This window comes from Corylus avellana, chromosome 3 (genome assembly GCF_965113065.1).
Source record: "Corylus avellana chromosome 3, dhCorAvel1.hap1.2, whole genome shotgun sequence".
Classification (NCBI taxonomy): Eukaryota; Viridiplantae; Streptophyta; class Magnoliopsida; order Fagales; family Betulaceae; genus Corylus; species Corylus avellana.
The window spans coordinates 11,448,738-11,466,955 of record NC_142492.1 but is presented as its reverse complement, the minus strand read 5'-3'; the positions used below and the strand labels follow the sequence as shown (position 1 = coordinate 11,466,955).

The following is an 18,218-nucleotide window of genomic DNA, read 5'->3' as shown; positions in this document are numbered from 1 at the left end:
ATATAGAAGAGTTATTATGTGTGAAAAATTAAGTGTCACGTGACACTAACATGTGTGAAAAATTAAACAATAAATTTGATAGATAAATTAATTTGTTTAGTGACGGGCATGATAGTAAGGAATTTATAGTAAAAGCTATAGTACTCTTAATAACACTCAAATTTAATTATTTAATGACTGATGTGATAAGTGTCATATGAAGTACTATGTTATTTTGTAAGGAAGTTGTAGTAAAAGCTACCTGATAAGCAACTATTTGCTAGTGTCGCAGCATTTTATACCATCCAATATAAACAGAGAAAAAGTTACCTAGGATAAAAAATTACTAAACTAGAAGAATTTAAAACAGGCAATTATATTCATATTTGGCCTGTTCTAATGACTTGTGGAACACCCCCTAAATTTAGGATAATCTTTTGCCATCAATATTCTATGATTTGTATACTGCTTCACTTTTGACTTTATAGGTATATCAGCAATGGCCATTGCATCTTTCACCTTTATCAGAAAGGAAAATTCATTTTCTGAGAGTGTTGTTTGACCACATCAATCAAAACCAAAAGAAAGTGAAAAAAAATAAAAAAATAAACCAATTGGTATAAGATTACCCCAAAAAAGAAAAAAAAAAAACTTATTAAATGGCATAATTACATGATATTTGTCTAGAAATATGCTACATAGTTTGAAAATAATTAAATGCTCCATACTCTCAAGGCAATGATTCCTGCTGTGTTAGTTCATATGATGTCGTAGCTGGTGCTTCTTGATTGTCAGCATTTGGAGTGTTTGCTTTTGAACAAACACAGAAAAAGGGACTGGTGTATATAGAGATGTGCCAAGTGCTGAAAAATAAATGCACAATTAAAAAATAGGATATGAAGATGATCATATTTATGTATGAACTGTGGTCTACTTTGTACCTGTGCCAAATCCAATAGTTTTGATTATTTTCCATACTCCGACTTAATGCAGCCATGGAAAATGCAATGAAACCAAGCAATACAAAACCCTAGTGGAAGTGTATATAGATTGTCTTTATAAGATCAAGGAATTGTACTTCAAAACTCCGCCATCTACCAAGAGAAATGATTCTTATTATCCTTTAGCCTTCTATAAAATTGTTATTCGCATAAAGAGTTCATCAATATGTTATGTAGCACTCATGTCTCATATTGAGAAGATAAGTAGCCTATATAGAATAGGTGTTTATAAAGATACTCATGGGTGCTAAGTCTATATTTACCAATCATTTTAAGGTGATGCGCAAATGTGGTTAGTGCTTTTTCTTTGATTGTTATATGTTAAATATAAGTGCATACCTTTCAGGTATCTTTAACGAGGATTTTGATGGAAGTGAAAATGTTCTATATCGAGTGCAGAATTGTATCAGCCATCCAACAAGAAATGCCAAAGCACCTATTGCTAGTACAATAACAATATTTATGGACCTGCAGGGTTATAGAGTGGTTAGATACACCATTATCTTGTTAAATAGACCATCTAAGGTCATCAATAGTTTCCAATCTTGCCAATACCTGGTTGCGCCGCCTACAGTTAGGAGTGCAGTAATAATGGCTGCAAGTGTATGAATTGTCCATTTTGCAGTTTCACTAATAGTAGTCAAGTATACAAAAGTGCTCACCACAGCCATGAAAGAAAGCCAGAAGTCCATAAACTGAAACCAAAGTAGTACTGAAACTTGATATCAAAACATAGAAATAATAGAAGTGATGAAGATGTCTAGATCATATCATGTACCTGTAGCACATGAAATGGTAGAGCACACCAGCAACCTACATCACATGCATGATAAAATGCGCTTGAAATTCCACTAGACACGAAGATGACCCACTCTGCACATACCTGCATAAGGCAACAAAACATATATAATTTGCATATTAAGAGTGTCATGATTAGCAGTTTTCAGATACAATTTGTTCTGAACCAAGCCATCATGAATTGGATCTTACCTTCTTTTGAAGGACCTTCAATGCAGGAAGTAAGGCTGCAGCATTTGATGCAATAAGAAAAATCTCATGCCATCTCTGCTCTACATTAGATTTCAACTCATCCATTAGCATTTCAACTCATACATGCTACATAAAAAAGAATAGGAAATTGACAATACACCACTTTCAAATTGATCAATTACCAACATCAATGATAAACATCCCAATATGGCACATTCATTACTCAAATCAGAAAAAAAAAAAAAAAAAAAAAAAGCAAATTATTTACATGTTGTTGTCGCTTATTACCAGTGGCTTCTTCTAATATGGTGTTTGATGCTACTATGGTTGGGCGTCTTTAGGGCTTGTTCAAGAAGTTGGATGCTGCTTGTATCTATGATATGCGAAATTCAGTTACTGCATATGAAATTCAAGCCACTTTTTTTTCTATGAAGAGTAACAAGGCCCTTGGACTTGATGGGTTTTTTGTTGCCTTTTATAAAGTTGCTTGGCCTACTGTTGTCAAGGATATTATTTGTGCCATTCAATCTTCCTTTACTTTGGGTAAAATGTTGAAGGAGGTTAATTCGACGATTATTACTTTGGTGCCTAAAAACCCCAACCTTCTGTTATGAGTGATTTCATGCCAATTTCTTGTTGTAATGTTATCTTTTCTTTCTTTCTTTCCTTTTTTTTTTTTTTAATTTTTTTTTCCTTTTTCATTTTATTTTTATTTTTATTTTATATATATATATATATATATAAATGAGTAACTTTCATTAACAAGCAGCTAAAACAGTTTACAAAGAAAAGCTAAAGCTGAAAACACCTAAACAAGCAAATAAAATCTCCACAAAATTAAACCAATATCCCATCTATACCCCATGCACTACAAAGAATATCATTTCCTCTAGTCTTTTTAAATCTACATTTTATGGCAAACGGGATCCTCACCTCCCATCTAATACGTTAAATAAGCTTCTCTACAGTGCACGGATTATTTTCATGTCTCAAAGCATTACGATTCCTCCAAACATTATATATTGTAGAAGCAAAAACTAGCCGACACAAATAAGTGCATTATCAAGATATTGGTTGGTTGATTACTCAAGGGTCTAGATGTATCAATGGCAGATACATTGCGGAGAATGTGATGCCGGCGTAGGAGGTTGTCAAGAATCACCATAGAGTAGCCGAAGTGTGCTATTATGTTAAGGTGGATATTATGAAGGCTTATGACTTGGTTGATTGGAATTTAATCCTTCATTATTTATTGTGTGTTGGTGCTCTTGAGAAATTTGTTCATTGGGTAAGGCAGTGTATCACTTCCCCTAATTTTTCTATTGTCTTGAATGGCACATTCATCCTGGTTGTGCTCCAATCAAATTGACCAACTTATGTTTTATGAACAACTTGTTCTTCTCTATGGCCAAGCTACAAACAGTTCAGAGCTTGAAGAAGGTCTTGGCAGAGTTTGCATCTATTTCAAGTTTGTGTCCAAACCCTCCAAAAAGCACATTCTTCTACTCTGGGGTTTTTGAGGGGCTGAAATTGCGTATTGGTGATTGTTTACAAATGAGTGAGGGGTGTTTTCTTATGAGGTATCTTGGAGTCCCTTTGATTTATCATAAACTTTCTTTTAGAGATTGTGAGGGTTTGATTCAAAAGATCTGAGGGAGGGTAGATTCTTGGTTGTTTAGGCATTTAAATTTTGCTGTGAGGCTTTAATTACTTTCTTTCGTTATGTACAGTATACAAGCATATTGGACTAATGTCTTCATTTTGCCAAAGAAAGTCATCAGAATTTAAGGGGGTGTTTGGCAAATGGGATGGCCTAAACACTGTAGTTGATATAGATTGATGTGAAAAAAAGTAAGAATGTTTGGTATAAAAAAAATGAAAAAGTGGTATGGAAAAGTGAAAAAGTTTTGTTTTGTAGTGATTTTTTTATTTGAATAATAATAAAAAGTGAATGATTTGATATTAAAAGTGAAAAAGTTAGAATGTTTTGATGTTGATTTTTTTGGGAAATGGTGATGAACAATGTTTGGGCCAACCCCATCCCCATTACCAAACAAAGCCTAAGGGCTAATCTTTGCAAATTAAGTTTAGGTGGTTCTATTTTATCACTTATGGTGGCAAAAGAATGCTATTAAGCATGGCTCGATCCCTAGAGGTGAAGAACAAATTTTGAAAGTTGTGGTATGAGATGTTAAGCATAGAATCGGTTGGAAAGGGAAGTTCACCAAGTCTGATTTGAATTCTGGTCTTTGTGAAAGATGGGGGATTGGCGATGATATGTTGTTTAGTTGTTGTTGTTGGTTTTAATTTGTCTTGGTTGGATTCGTGTGAACAAAATATGTGTGGTTAACATGTTCGTTGTAAGTGTGTAGTATGCGATCGAGGAAGAAATAATGAAGAATCTTCAAGCCCGTCTGGACGCTTATGCAAGATGTCCGGACGAGGAGACTGAATGAGAAGATGAAACCCAAGAGCCTTGTCTGCAACTGTGTCTACAAGCTGTCCGAACGAGATGGTCGTACAAGAAAACCCGAGAGCTTCATTTGAAATACCGTCCGGACGCGCCGCACAACAAAACTGAAGTTAGCAATGTTAACCTAGTGCCGTTCGGACGAGAGTACTTTCCGTCGGATGCACAATGTATTAGAACTAGTTTTTGCCTAGTTTCGTCCGGACGGGATCACTTATCGTCCGGACGCCCCGTAGCTTTTACGTCTTTTTCAATTAGAGTTTGAGTCTAATTAGACTCGAGGTATTTTTATTATATATAGAGATTTCAACAGATCTTGAAGGGTAATGAATTTCTGCATCTAGAATTCGTCGTCGTGTGCTAAGAGAGTAGAGTCTGTTCTCTCTCTTAGAGTGATCGTTTGTTTTTACTTGTTGATTGTTGAAGTGAAGTCCCGGAATTACGATGAAGGGAGATCACGTAGAAGGATTGTGCCAGCTGTCTCTAGAAAGGGCTACTGCGATAGAAGGCAAGTAGGTTGCTTGTCTTATACAAGATTGTGTCAATTGCAAAGGTTTTGTAAGTGTGAAAGACTTGGAATCCTTTATTCTTTTACTGAGTTAGTTGATTTCCTAGGTTTGGCTGCCCCAGAGAGGTTTTACAATTAGAGAGTTCTCTAATTGATTTCCTCTTCGTAACCAAAATATCTGTATTCTTTATTGTTCATTGCATATCTGTTTTTGATTAATTATTATTTGTTAGGCCAGATCTAATTCCGCGTAATATTGTGTGAAACACCTATACTTTTAGAATACGTGTCATTTGGAGTCGTATATAGATTTTTTAATTGGTATCAGTGCAGGTTCACTCTGTTTGGATTAATTTCCTGAGTGTGATCCTAGACTCCTCGTAATGTCTCACACAGTTGCACCTAACTCACTTCCCGTCTTTGATGGATCCAATTATACGTTTTGGAAAATTCATATGAAAGCATATCTCAAATCCGTGGACGTTTGGCATATTGTTGAATCTGGATGGACTAATCCTGATAAGGCAACTACCGAATTTTCAAAGGATGAAAAGAGTGCTTCGTCTGCGAATGACAAAGCGTTAAATGTCATCTTCACATCTATCTCCATCGAAGAATTTTCAAGAATTTCTCGATGTGTAATAGCTAAAGAAGCACAGAAAACATTGGAAATTACTCACGAAAGAACTAAAATTATGAGAGCTTCAAAAATTCAAATGTTAGTTTCTCAATTTGAAGAGATTAGGATGCAAGAGGAAGAGACATTTGATGATTTTTATTCTAAGCTTAGCACCATTAGAAACTCTACTATTAATCTTGGAAAGAAAATGACTGATGCTAACATAATAAAGAAAATCTTAAGATCTCTACCTGCGAGGTTTATACCTCAGATTAATGCTATACAACAAAGCAAAGATCTAGAGTCAATGAGAGTAGAGGAACTTGTTGGCTCTCTTCACATTTGAATTCATGTTACCTAAGCCCAAAAGCTCAAAAAATCTTGCTCTTAAGATCAAGGTTGCTAAAGGTAAATCTGTAGTTCACTTTGATGAGGATTCTGGAGACGATGAAGAAATAGCTATTATTGCTAGGAAGTTTAAAATTTTTTTCAAAAACAATGGAAATTTTAGAAATAGGGAATCAAAAAATTCTGTGAATCCTAGTCATGAGGTAAGAGATAATTATGAAGGCAAAAATGATGAAAAACATAAAGATAAATTATCTCGTGGTCGTAAGTGTCATGAATGTGGTGGTATTGGTCATATTCGTGCTGATTGTGGAAACTTGATAAATTCAAAAGGCAAGGCCTTTAATGTGACTCAAAGTGATGAGTCAGACATTGAGGAAAAAGCAGAAAATGTTGCTAATTATGTAGCTTTTGGGATTACTTATGATAGTGAACATGAGGTTAGTGAGTCTAACTCTCTAGATAGTGAACATGGCATATGTGATAATGAATCAGAAGAGGAGGGTGATCTGCAAAATGCTTATAATGATCTATATGTGGAATGCATTAAATTGAAGAAGTTGAATAAGCAGCACTTGCAGAAACTCAAAGAAGTTAGTCTTGAAAATGATCAACTTTCTATTGCCTTAACTGATTCACATGCTACTCATAATACTTTGATGTCTGAAAATCACATGTTAATTGCCAAAGTAAAATCCCTAGAGAATGATCCTAATGAATCAAGAAATCATCTGAAAAAATTCTCTAGTGAAAAGCTAAATCACATGTTGCATAATCAGAAACATTCTTTTGATAGAATTGGATTGGGCTTTGATAAATCTGCTATTTCTTCTACTAATGTTGCTTCTCCTTCAAAGTTGATTTTTGTGAAACCAGTGTGTAAAGAAGAGAGTTTGGCTAAGAAGAAGGTAATGTATCCTCCAGTTCCAAAAGCTGAGAAAGGTAAGGGAATTCTAACTGATTCATATGTGTCTCGTTCTACACCGATACGTGCTCATATGCCAAGGAACCAACCTTCTCAAAGGTTCATTCCTACATGTCATCACTATGGTAAGATTGGGCATATTCGGCCTAATTGTTTTCGGTTGAATAATCTTGAGTAAAAAAGAAATGATTTTCATTCTAGGAATAGTCATAAGAATTATTCAACATGTTAAAGGGTGTTATCACCCAATTAAATGACTTGGATAAGAGTCGCACTTCTGTTCCTAAAATGAAGAAAGTTTGGGTTAAGAAGGTTGATACCGTTCACCCGTTGAGGGGGAGTGGTAGTGGACTCGCCTAGATTAGGTGGGCACAATGCATGCCTAGTACAATGGTTATTTACACTCTCATTTTAAATGTCCAAGTACAATTTTTGTAGCTTTAATTTTCGTTATTTCTTCTAGTTTGTGTTTTGTCTTTGATTTTTTTTTTATTTGTTTGCTTTGTTTTTGTCTTTGTCTCTAAATTTTTTTATTTAAAAATAATAAAATAATATATATATATTTCTTGAGTGCTCTCACTCGTTCCTTGTGCTCATACTCATGAACTTTCAAATTCTCTTGTGAAGTCGTGTCCTTTGAGAACGGACCTAACTTTGCATAAGGTACTGTATGAGTCTCTGATAATGCATGACCATGGTGAGTGTTGTATAGTTTTTCAAGTGGGATCTTTTATATATGTTGTTCATGCACTTTTCAGAGTCGATCTTATTTTTTTCTATGGAAAATGGCTCAAGGTCACAATGTAGGTGATGTATGGTTCAAAACTTGGTTAAAATTTACCAATTCGCTAGTTGAACCTAGATCCTAAAAATTCCTACATTCTTTTTAAGTCATGCACAAATACTATATGACATTTCTCTAAAAGAGCATATTTGAACACAACGGTTCTATGTCATTAATGCTGAATGAATCCCTATAGAAACACTCAGTGACCAACTCATCGTGGAAAAATACTGTTACTAAAGGAATTATGGTAAAATGATGCTTGTTCTATAAAAGGATGCATAGGATGAGGGGTTCTAGACCCTAGTACTATAAGGTTTGCCTTTAACCGTGCATCATTACCATTGTCACTTGCAGAGTGCTTCTAGTTTTTTTTTTTCCTTTGACTTGACATTAGATTTGACTCTCACACACGACACATCTCAACGTGAGTTTCTATGTCCCATTGGCTAACTAATGTTCATAAATCTTTGGTCTATGTGTTTGTGTAGACTCATATGTGTTCTAAATGCACGAGTGGTTCCAGTTTTTTTTTCCACATGCATCACATGGAGTTTTTGTCATAAAAGATTATGTGCACAAAGTTATCAAGTGTTGCATTTAAAAAAAAAAAAAAGTTTCTTTTCATTTCACCGTCCGGACGGTGTTAAGTGACCGTTCAAATGGGTTTGCCCAAATATGTAATCCGCAAAGCTCAGTTTTTTTTTTCTCGACAGTTTTTTTTCTTTCTCGGCCGCAGCATCATTTTCTTCCCAAAAATTCTTGGGTTCTTCATTTTTGTGGCTCTTGCTTTCATTTTCACACATATTTCAATCTCTTTACACCTAAGGTATGATCTCTAAATCTTATTCTTGTCTCATTTCATAATTTTGAGAAGATTAAATCTTAGGTTTTGAGAGTTGGGTTGAAGTGTGAAAATCCAAAAATTTTGTGATTTGCTTTGATAGTTTTGCTTGATTATCTTGTGGTTGTGTAAATACTTTGGTTGTGATGTATTTAGGCATGAGTGTTTCCATTTTCTTTGAACTCTTTTCACATGTCTAACTTTTCCTGCACACCATGTGTTCGATAAATTGTCTAAACGATATTCTTGAACCATTTGCTTTAATTTTTCAATTGGTTTGCTCTTGTTTAATGTCTCTGGTGTTTAGGTTGTGGTTGTGGGGAATGATAGCATATCTCTCATTTGATTATGACAAGTTCAATTTCACAAGCTTACCTCATATTTTATGAAGTGTCTCATTGAAGTTCTTGAACTAGATATTGCACAAATCTAAAATCTTACTCCATACTATGTTTTTATATCTATATATACTAACATGGAGTTAAGAGTGTTGTAGGTACCATGGCCGAGCTTTCAAGGAAGCATACAAGGTCACAACTACCGTACAATGATCGGTTCAAAGCTAAGGAAATGATGAGGTTATACAATTCCCGATTCAAGGACAAGACGGTGTTGATGGAACGAAGCATGGTTTGCAACGACTTTATAAATGACTTTGCCTTCATCCCACAAATATTTGCCAACCGTGGGTGGATGTTTCTCATCCCAAATGAAATGACTCGAGCTTATGTGAGCATGGTTCGAGAGTTCTATGTGAACAAAGAACCAACCGGTCTGCACTCCTTCACCACATATGTGCGTTCCTAGGCATTCACAGTGGATAGTGATCTCATCCGGGCTGTCACCAGTGTTCCCTTGGTGGAAGAATTTGAATATCCATTTTTGCCTGATGTCCTTCCATCTAAAAATACTATGATGGAAGTTTTTGTGGGAGGTCCTGTTCCCTATTGGCCAGTTCAGAATGCTGCCACACGCATTGTTGATTTCTCCTGTCCTATGCGAATTCTCAGTCGCATTGTGTCTTGTAACTTATGGCCTATCGGACACTATTCCGATTTTGGAGTCGATAGAGCTGCTTTCTTATATGCACTTGCCACTGAAGTGTCCATTGACTTCGCCTCTCATGCCATCCGGCTCATGCTTACAGCCATTGGAGATGATACTCAGTCTCTTCCCTTTGGTGCTCTTATTACTCACATTTTTGCACATCTAAGGATTGAGCCACAAGAAGGTGAGCTTGTTATCACCTCCATTGCATCCTTTGATAAGAAGACCATTGCAAAATCATCCGGGCAGGTTGAATGCCATATTAGGAGACAAGCTACAGCCAAAGATTAGGACATTGCAGGAGCATCCTCCAGCAACACAACTTCCATCCCTCAAGATGCCATGTCCAAGATGCTTGAGAAATTTGCAGAACTATCTTCTCAAGTGCAGGCTCTAGGAGAGAACATGGATAAGTCACGTACCACACTCCAAGGTGAGATACAGAGCATCAAGGATTTCCTCCAATAGGGAGATTAGGAGTTCTCATGGAAGACAACTTTTTGATCATTTGTGATAAAAGGGGTAGTAGCACATTGCATTTAGGGGAGATATTGTGGTCCTTTTGGTTTTGTGTTGTTCCTTTTGCCCTTCGTGACAAAAAGGGAGAGTGTACCGTTTGCTATTTTTGTTGTTGTGTTTGTATTTTGTCTCAGTTCCTTGGTTTCTTAAAACATACTTATATTTGTCATTGAATAGCCAAAGGGGGAGTTTGTTAGTTTTAGTTTGTCTTGGCTGGATTCATGTGAACAAAATACGTGTGGTTAACATGTTCGTTGTAAGTGTGTAGTATGCGATCGAGGAAGAAATAGTGAAGAATCTTCAAGCCCTTTCGAACGCTTATGCAAGCCGTCTGGATGAGGAGACTGAATGAGAAGATGAAACCCGAGAGCCTCGTCTGCAACTGTGTCTGCAAGCTGTCCGAACGAGATGGTTGTACAAGAAAACCTGAGAGCTTCGTCTGAAGTCTCGTCTGAAATACCGTCCGGACGTGCCGCGCAACAGAACTAAAGTTAGCGATGTTAACCTAGTGCCGTCCGGACGAGAGTACTTTCCGTCCTGACGCACAGTGTATTAGAACTAGTTTTTGCCTAGTTCTGTCCGGACGGGATCACTTACCGTCCGGATGCCCTGTAGCTTTTACGTCTTTTTCAATTAGAGTTTTAGTCTAATTAGACTAGGGGTATTTTTATTATATATACAGATCTCAACAGATCTGGAAGGGTAACGAATTTTTGCATCTAGAATTCGCCTTCGTGTGCTAAGAGAGTAGAGTATGTTCTCTCTCTTAGAGTGATCGTTTGTTTTTACTTGTTGATTGTTGAACTGAAGTCAACTGGAGTTCCGATGAAGGGAGATCATGTAGAAAGATTGTGTCAGTTGTCTCTGGAAAGGGCTACTGCGGTAGAAAACAAGTAGGTCGCTTGTCGCTTGTCGCTTGTCGCTTGTCTTATACAAAATCGTGTCAATTGCAAAGGTTTTGTAAGTGTGAACATCATGTAATTCTTTATTCTTTTACTGAGTTAGTTGATTTTTTGAATTTGGCTGCTTCGGAGAGGTTTTACAATTAGAGAGTTCTCTAATTGGTTTCCTCTTCGTAACCAAAATATCTGTGTTATTTATTGTTCATTGCATATCTGTTTTTGGTTAATTATTATTCATTAGGTCAGATCTAATTCCGCATAATATTGTGTGAAACACCTATACTTTCAGAATAGGTGTCGTTTGGAGTCGTATATAGATTTTTCAGTTGTAATTGGGTAGTTTTGTTTGATTGGTTTGTAATTGTTGGGGTGTTTTGTTATTTGTTGAGGTTCTAGCTGTCTTGTTAGAGTGTGCTTGTATTATATTTGTTCTGATTAATGAAAATAAATCAATCATCCCAAAAAAGAAAAAGAAAAATTATGACTATGAATAGAAAGAGTAGTTCTATCTATTACCTGTTGCTGATACTACTTTGATACTGCAGTCAAATCCCCCATGGTTTCTATCACAGGTGCAGTAGCTGAGGAAAACACTTGGAAATGGGTTAATGGAATCGAGGAAAAAGCCACAATTACTTCAACAACTTATATAACTAGAATATACAGAAAATGTGATACCTATAATATGTTGATTTGCTTGCATCTTCACTATGGATACATGCCCCATGATCAAAGCATCGATTTGGGCAACTTATCCTTGAGATGGACATTGTTGTTTGGTTGCTCAAAGAATTATTTATAGCAGCCGGATGCCTTAACCCAATAGTCCAAAGTCCTGTTTTGGGATATAATATATACAAATTAATTGTTTTTTGACTTGTAAGATACAATTTAAACATGGAGCTGCTGTTGCAGTTGCTTCTCTGGTTCAAATAACTATAGTCCCACACATTAAGTAATGGTAATCCACCAAATCTAACATATAACTCATAACTTAATTTTGTGTCTGTTCTAAGTTGGATGTGAAGATTATTGCCTTCTGTGCCTTTTGTAGAATTCAGAAGAAAATATGTCCAAGCATAGTCTAATCTATCTCCATATGCTGACTTGCTTAAGAAGGGATCCAAAGAGAAAGAAACTGAATTTGAGGATACAATTTCACTGTCTGGCAAGTAAACTGAACGAACATTTGGGTTTTCTTTAGGAAGTGCCTGCAAGAATCCACATAAAAATGATGCTTTATGTTTTCCATGCAGATTGATATATTTCAAACATATTTTTCAAAATAGGTAACATAAGTGAGCAGCATGCAAAATAGCACTAACAAACCTTAAGAATGTGTCCTTCCCAAGTACAGTTTGGTCCAGCCTTTCCTTCTTGGCATGCAATGGTTTCCCACTCCACCAAGTAGCAAAGTTTCATGTTTCTTTCGCGCATCCCGTTGTGTATGTTCGACAAAAAAACCGTCTCGATGGAAAAATACCATCTACTAGCCATTGGTAGATGGACAACCAAAGGATCTTTACTTATATCAGAGGAATAATCATGCAAAGTATTGTCTGGAATTGCATTATGTCTAGCATATAACATTATTGAAGATACATTGGCGTTCCTTGAATGAAAATGAGGAGCTTTTTTTGAATCTGATTGTCAATCGTTCTGCTGCCTCCATTACATCCAAGAAGTAGACATTCATATCCATATTCTTTGTGCATATGGCCCTAGAATAGTGAGTGCTGGCAATGTTTCCTACAAAGTGTTCATCTTTATTTCCAAACTGATTTGGATCATGTTGCACCTTGGAAAGGCCATCAATTGCCAAATCACAGTGCTCTCCCCACATTGTAGAGTTCAAACAGCCTTCTACAGTTAAATTTGCACTGAAAGTGTATGTCGAGCCTCCATTTATCTAATTAGGCAACAACCAGTAATCAATAAAATTAATAACTAAATTTCAACCATGAAAAAGCATATGGTAATATACATGTTACTGTATAACTCTAAGGCTAAAAATATACCATCTTTGATTGAGTTCTAATAGGTCCAATTCCATTGAACAAGCCAATATAATAAACTCCTGGTGTGATCTGCATAGAAGTTTTTTGCGTGTTACTAAAAGAAGCAAGTTTATAGCAAAAAAATAGTCCTAGAACTGTAAAAGCAACAACCTGCTGAGATGTCAATTTGAATTTCATCCTTTTCTGCTGAGGATAGCATTGCTCTATATTCTGAAGATTCTGTATTTCTCCAGAAGATCCATTAGACAAATGATTTAGCACTGGAAAAACACATAAGACTTGTTCTAAGATGTGTATAAACTGCACAATTGAATCATCAACCGCCACAAAATACCATGAAATACTTAACACAAAGATAAATAATTATAAACTACTTCTCATGAGATAGCTTTTTTAAATAAACCTTCTATAGCAGTTTCTGAGACGTCGGGAAGAGGCGGACCGCCGCCTCGAAAGCATATGATTGGAAACTTTCTTTTGAGATGCTTGACTATCTTCTTAAGGTTCTGAAGGGTTAATTATGAACCCAAAAAAAAGAAAGTCAGAAAACCTTGTAACAATTGTGATGCAGATGTGCATTTCTTGAGGATGAAACATTTTGGAGGTGCATTAGGCTTCAAGAAATGAAAATTCTAAAATTGAATAACAAACTACAGGTCTAAGCAATTGCTAAAGATTTGGATAAACTCGCCAGTTTTACATCTGATGCTATTTCAATGGATTCTGATGCATAAGAAGGTGGAGGTGGCAACTCAACTGCAACAAATTATATTGAAAACAGTAAAATATATATCAAATTTTGAAATAAAAAAGCATGCATATATGCTCCCACAACTGTTAAGATCATGAAGAATTTGAAATGGTTGAAAGGATTTAAGTTTGTTTCAATTATGATTCTTAATAGAAAGACATTAACAAGTAGGAAGTGTTCTCCTGGTGTTCTCCTTGTATCCTCCTTGTACTTGGTGAAAATTATTTTATAAAAACCAAGTGAGAGAAATAAGAGCAATTTTCTTTTTTATTTTTTATAAAATACACGAGAAGAACATTAGGAGAACACTTAGCATTCTCTTTATTTATTTATTTTTATTTTTATGAATAAGCAACTTCATTAAAAGCTAAAAACCAAAAACACCAAAGCAACAATTACAAGCCACCAGCTAGCACAACCTCACAAAGGCTAACAAACCAAACTAAACCAGAAACAAACTGCAGAAAAAGAAACCACCAAAACCAACAAAACAAATCCCCAAACCCAAAGTATCACCAAAAACAGACCCTACAGAAGGCCTAAAAGCAAAACCTCACAAAGGCTATATCCCATAAGACTATCAGGAAACAAAAAACAAAACAAAACCAGCGGGCCACAACCATAGCCTGATCAGCAAAGCACTTCTGCAGAAAGATTCCACAAAGAGCAAAACACAAGGTTCTCCTTATTTTTTGGAAACCTTCCTTTCCCAACTACTCTGGTTCGGATTTCCCACAAAATTTTCTTCAACAATTGCTCCTCGATCGGTTTTTGGATGACCTGCATGTTTGATCTCATTTCGAGTGAACCAGATATTATAAACTACAGATCCCAAAACACTTAGCATTCTCTTTCTATAAATAACCAATAAAAAAGAAAGAAAAAAAAAAAAAAACCCCCCATGGACTTCTCTCTAGCAACTACTCCCTCAACAAGGGACCGAACCAAAAGTTAGGCTTGATTTCTCGTGTTAGAATATATGGAAAATATATTATATTTTCCATATATTCCATAATTATGCTGATATTGAAATATTCTCTATTTATGGGTTGATTATAATCATATATTGGGATTGTAATCAAATCAAGGAGATTTGATTACCAAACTTGTATTTAAACATTACCCTATAAATAGGGACCTTTGTATTGTAGACAAATCAAATTAATGAGCACAATGTAGCCCTTAGGGGTATTCCGAGTGGTGGACGTAGGTGTCTAACACCGAACCACCCGTAAGTTCTTTGTGTTTATTATCTATATTGCTTCCGCTTATATTCCCCCATAATCATTATTTTTACATGGTATCAGAGCCATTGGCTTACGCCAGTCGATCTAATGGTCCTGTGAATTATATATTTTTCTTCAATCTATTGTTTTGTTTCTTGAAAAAAAAAAAAAAAAAACAAAACAAATAAAAAAAAAAAAAAATCCTCTCTCACGCACGTAGAGAAGGGAAACAATTGCACGATAATCGCCGGAGACGACCAGATCATCTTCCTCCGGCCGCTTGCCCAGCCATCCTCGTCCAACTCCTCTCACCAAGACCTCGGTGGTCTCTCTCATGCTCAAGCTGCCAGATCTGGCGCATCTCCAGCCGTTCCAGTCAACGGAACCGGCACTGCATCCGGCGTCATCCCACCGTCCAAGCAGAGCCGCGCCACCCTTTTCGGCTTCTCCTGCATCAGCCCACTTGCAGTGCCGGTCTCCCTCAGCCCACTTACAATTGCACGATAAGTCATCGCCGGAGACGACCAGATCATCTTCCTCCGGCATCAGCCCACCGTCCACCGGGCCGCGACCCACAAACACCACTCAGACCACGCCGAAGAAAGCCATTGCCGGCCTTAGTCTTCGGCTTTCGCGCCGTCCAGATCTACTCCTCCGATTATGCCAGCGCCTTTCCTCCAGTCATGCATGGCCATTTCTGTTGCAGCAAAATATGCAGAGAAACAGGAAGAAAGAAGGGGACAGGCGTGGAGAAACTGGTGAAAAAAAAAAAAAAAAAATTGCTGCGTGTGGTGTGGAGTGAGGAGAGAGAAAAGAAAGAAAAGAAAAGAAAAAAAAAAAAATTGCTGCGTGTGGCGTGGAATGAGGAGAGAAAAAAAAAAAAAAGAAAGAAAAGAAAAGAAAAAAAAAAAAAAAAATTGCTGCGTGTGGCGTGGAGTGAGGAGAGAGAAAAGAAAGAAAAGAAAAGGGAGAAAAGAGAAGGTGTCATCCAAGTGAAAAAAAAAAAAAAAAAAAAAGAAAGAAGAAGCTGTCCAAGTGGACCACATCACGTGTGCCACACGCCGGTCAGGTTCGGTGCGCCGATCTGATAACCGCCCAAGTGGGCTCATTTTCTTTTTATTTTTGGCCCAAGTCGGCCCTGGCCCGTAGTCGGCCCTTTTTATTTTTGGCTCATAGTCAGCCCTGGCCAGTAGTCGGCCCTTTTTTTAATTTTGGCTCATTGTCAGCCCTGGCCCGTTGTCGGCCCTTTTTTATTTTTGGCTCGTTGTCAGCCTTGGCCCGTTGTCGGCCCCTTTTATTTTTTGGCTCGTTGTCAGCCCTAGCCCGTTGTCGGGCCCTTTTGAAGTTTGGCTCATTGTCAGCCCTGGCCTGTTGTCGGCCTATTTTGGAGTTTGGCCCGTTGTCAGGCCTTTTGAATCTGCATTCACCAGCCATCTGCTGCAGTCGCTAGCCGCCCGCTAGCCTCTCTCTCTTCCGGTAGTCGTCATCATCTACGGCCCGTTTCTTGCCTCCACCACCGCTGTCATCATTGTTTCGGATTTCAAACTCAAGGTTCCAGAATATTCCACCTTGAGTTTGAGGGGGGATGTTAGAATATATGGAAAATATATTATATTTTCCATATATTCCATAATTATGTTGATATTGAAATATTCTCTATTTATGGGTTGATTATAATCATATATTGGGATTGTAATCAAATCAAGGAGATTTGATTACTAAACTTGTATTTAGACATTACCCTATAAATAGGGACCTTTGTATTGTAGACAAATCAAATTAATGAGCACAATGTAGCCCTTAGGGGTATTCCGAGTGGTGGACGTAGGTGTCTAACACCGAACCACCCGTAAGTTCTTTGTGTTTATTATCTATATTGCTTCCGCTTATATTCCCCCATAATCATTATTTCAACATCTCGTTCACGCTTTGACTCCTTATAAGAAATTCTAATTCTGTTTCTCACTACTAAGCAAGTTCTTAAACGAGCCGAATATATGTACGCACAATGAAGACATGTACAACTCACCCTTGAAAACCATTCGGGTGTCTAAAAAATTTATATACACGTGATTAAAATTGTACTTAAACAGAGATTAATCGTGAGCGCAAACCTCTTATGTAACTCCAGTGGTAGGGCTAGAGCTTAGTTGCTGGGACTTTGTGTCTCACATATGTCATTATATCATGGCCAGTGCCACCAGAAGAAGAAGATGAAAAGGGTATTAAGAGGTAGAAAAGGAAGAAGAAAACACAGAGGTTTATTGAAAACCCCATGATTGGATTCTCCACCATGGTTCATGATTCATGGACAAGCACAGCTGAAACAAGTGTATATGGGAAATACATGCATAGGGAATTGGAGACTTCATGAGAGACGTAAAGAGTAAAAATCTTTGTGTCTAATATGTAAACGTATTTAATGACGTTTGCTAATATTTTTGTTAATTTACGACGATGGAAAGTATGGAAAGGTGGGATAGTTATAATGGAATAGGATCCTCCTTTATGGTTTAAGTGAATGGATAGGATTTTATGATTTAGATTAAATTTTAGGGTAAAGTCCACATACCCCCTTTAAACTACCACTCAATTGACAATGTACCCCTCAAACTTTCAATTGTGACAATGTCCCCTTCAAACTACCAAAACATTGTCAATGTCCCCCCCAAGGCTAGCAATAAGACAAAAATGCCCCTATAGATTTATCAATAAGACAAAAATATCCCTATAAATTTTAATTTAAAAATAATATTTTTTTAAAAAAAATTTAAACAAAATTTTTTATTTTTTTAAAAAACTATTTTTTTTATTTAGTTTTAAAAAACAAAAAATTTCATTTCATTAAGCGAAAATTTAATTTTTTTTAAACGTAAATTTTTATTTAAATAAAATTATAAAACAAAAATAAAATAAAAAAAGGAAAATTTTCAATTTTTATATATAAAAAAAAATCGAAATTTTTTTTAATTTTTTTCTTATAAAATTGATTTTAAAAAGGAAAAAATTGGCCAAGTTTGGATTTTTTTTTTTTTTTTTATAAGTTTTAGGTTTTTTCCAGAAGTTTTACTATTTTTGTTTATATTTTATTAAGGATAATTTCGTCATTGGGGGGAGCATTGACAATTTTTGGTAGTTTGGGGAGAACATTGTCACAATTGAAAGTTTGAGGGGGACATTGTCAATTGAGTGGTAGTTTGAGAGGGTTATGTGGATTTTCTCCTAAATTTTATAGATTTAATGGTGCACGACGTGGCAATCATTTATACAGTTAGAACAAAAAAATT

At 36.3% G+C, this 18,218-nt stretch overlaps 1 pseudogene; it reads right to left on the bottom strand.

Annotated features, from left to right (window-relative positions):
* Positions 1-709: 709 nt before the first annotated feature.
* LOC148586783 (uncharacterized) lies at positions 710-17,226 on the bottom strand (annotated as a pseudogene).
* Positions 17,227-18,218: the final 992 nt, after the last annotated feature.